This window comes from Epinephelus moara, chromosome 4, assembly GCF_006386435.1.
Source record: "Epinephelus moara isolate mb chromosome 4, YSFRI_EMoa_1.0, whole genome shotgun sequence".
NCBI classification, from domain to species: Eukaryota; Metazoa; Chordata; class Actinopteri; order Perciformes; family Serranidae; genus Epinephelus; species Epinephelus moara.
This window is the reverse complement of record NC_065509.1, coordinates 12,435,227-12,438,381: the sequence shown is the minus strand read 5'-3', so window position 1 is coordinate 12,438,381 and position 3,155 is coordinate 12,435,227.

Genomic DNA, 3,155 nt, shown 5'->3' with positions numbered 1-3,155 from the left:
GTATAATTACTGTGATTTCACAGATAAGAAACAATAACTTGTGAAGACAATAAAGCCCCCACAAAAATAGCACTTTAAGTCTTGATTGTAATTTATCCTTAAGGGATTTATACTTTGGGATTTATCCTGGCTTCATATGAGCAGAGGAAATCTCCACCGGCCGCTAGGCTAATTTATACAATGAAAAATGCCATAGGTTTGTGCTAATAACGTTAGCATGTAATATTTGTTTGGAAAACGTATTTAATATAAAACAGTTGTTTTGATGGTGAACCTTGTGAGCTGTAATGGAGCCAAATTGTTAAATGCTGCTGTTGTCCCAGGATTTATATGAGAAGAGGAAAAGATCGCTAGCTGCTAGGCTAATTTAAACAATCTAAAATGCCATAGGCTTGTGCTAATGACATTAGCATGTTGTATTAGTGGAGGAAATGTGTCCAGATAAAGACAAGTGTTTTGTCTGTGAATGCTGCGAGTTATAGTGAAGCTGATTTGTGTATCGTGTTTGAAATTGTCTCAAATAAGTCATGTTTAATCAACTAAACTTTACAGCACTTCACAGAAATCTCCGCCGCCAACTACTGTTTTGGAGATGTAACTGCAGAGTGACACAGACACATCACCACACAAGTATAAATGCTCACAACGGCGTAGGTCACGTGCGTAGGCTACGGTGCAGGGTCTGCCGAACAACTATAAATCCCGCTTAAGATTTGTAACTGCAGGCTTTATGTTGAAAGTGAAATCCATATTTTTAAAAGACTGAAATTCTAAGTGCACTGTATATAAGCGCAACAGATCATTTGAAGTAATCATCATCATTTGAAACCTTGTTAAGGGACCTACAACTCTTAATTACTCCGAGGCCCCCTTGTGTGTTAATCCAGCTCTGAGTTTGTGCAAGATATGAAAAATATACAACTTTGTGGAGATCAAAAGACTACAAAGTCTTAACTAATGAGTACATGACCTCTGTTGTTCTGTACCAAGGCCATATACTGTACAGCATTTAGTTTGCTCTGAAAAAAAAAGAAAAGAAAAAACAAACAGACAAGGAAATGTGAATTGTAATTGAGCTAATGTCCCATTTGTTGGCCTGAGACTATCAATCAGATGTATTTCTGAGCATGTCAGAACATAAAGCAAAATTTGTGAAGAGCATGCATTATTTTCTTACTTTATTTTCTATTTCTTGTATACATCAGGCGCCAATGTCATGGCTAATGTGAAAGAAACAACTGCTTGCAGAGCTGGTGGTGCAGCAGGGTGAAGTATATTATAATTAGAATGTGACTGACTGTGAATATTTTCTCCTTTCTCTCATTTTCCACAGTTTTAATCTCCTTGTTTTGTTTGTTTTGGGGTATTTATTTAGACCTATTATTATACCTATTTGTTTTAAAGTTTGCAGATGCTTGGTCACATCAAGTGCAAGAACACAGATGCAAAGCCAGTATTCTTTGGTGTGGAAATACCCACCCAACAGCCCACTGAAACATTTCTCTGAAATCTATCACAAACTAGACAAACCACATAACCACAGTTTTCATGAGGTTCAAGTGTGAATTTTGTTCTCACAGTTATGAAACTAATGGTCTGGTTAGAGCATGAAGGAGAGGACAAACATACACAGATCCAGACAGGGAAATTATTGTCTTGCTCCACATGTAACATATGCATTTATAACATGTAGAAAAAAAATGCACTCTGCCCGTCATGTTTTGTTTTGTTATAACTGGACTTTGGTGATATGATTTGTCATGTAGTAAGTTGGTTCACCAACTGAAAACATCTGTAGTTATGTTGTTTTTTTTTAATATAAAGCCATTTGTCACTACCCTTCTACTTACCTACTGTGGAGATGGGTCTGGCTATGTGAGACTTCAGATGGAATAATGTGCATGACCTGCGAGCAGGATCAAGTAGTATTGTAACATTTAATGGCCTCATGTTTTGGGGTTTTTCATATCCTGATATTTGAGCATTTTCAGTTTATACAGGGTTCCCACTCTTTTCTAGAAATTATTTTCCAGGACGTTTTCAGCTGCTACAGTATGAGTAAAGTTATCACACCGTACACTAATACATCCCTTGCCCCCCCATGCTTTGGAGAAGTGTTCTTTTCTACAGTTGTACCTTACATTTTGTACATTTACCCAGATTGCTATGTTTATTCCTCTCCCGCCCCCAGAGGTCTGATTTAAAAGATGTGCAGTCTATGGCTATAACATATCTATAATAATTTTGAATTTGGACTGTCTTCCTGACATTGTCCCTCACCCCTGTAATTAGAGGACAACAACACACATTTGAAACAATCTATTACTGCTCATACTGACTGTTCACACAGTAAATTACTGTTCATACCTTAGCTTTTTCATATCTTTCATATTCTATGTATTACACATACTGTACACACCACATGGCACTTTACTGCTTCTTTCACACTTTTGGTTAGATGCTAAACTACATTTTGTTGTTCCAGAACAGTCATTTTAGGTTACTCTAGTACTCTAAGAAACAAGATTAAGGGTTGATGACCAATATCTCAAGCTAGCACCACCGTATCATATTGAACCTAAAATATATTTATTTCTAACTCTCAGACATAAACATTGTTTGCTAGCTATCTTTTTAGTTTGGCTTATATGTAGTGTCTTACTATTATAAATGTATGGTTTATACTTATTCTATATATGAATTTTTGTCTTTATTTGCTCTGCTTTATCTATACTTTATTGTTTATATTTAAATAAATGATATTTTTATAATAAGATTTTATTGATTTACTGTTTAAAGCAGCTGTGCGGAACTTTTTACCATTTATAAAACTGCCCCTAGTGTTTAAAGCAGCTGTGCGGAACTTTTTACCATTTATAAAACTGCCCCTAGTCCGTATCACCCCCCCTTGAAGATCCGCATATTTATTTGAACACAACAGCGACAAAAAAGCCTTTCTCTATATGGCTATTTAGCGTAGCCTCGCTCGGGTCGGACACACAGCGGAAGTCAGCAAACCAGAATAAGGCACCCAAGGCGGAAGTGATTCTGCTCGCCCGCAGCGGCCCGCAGCGATTAAACCACAGAAGAAGGAGCCGTGTTTACAGTGTTCTTCGAGTAAGCAGTACGCAACGGGCATTGCTGAACACATAACA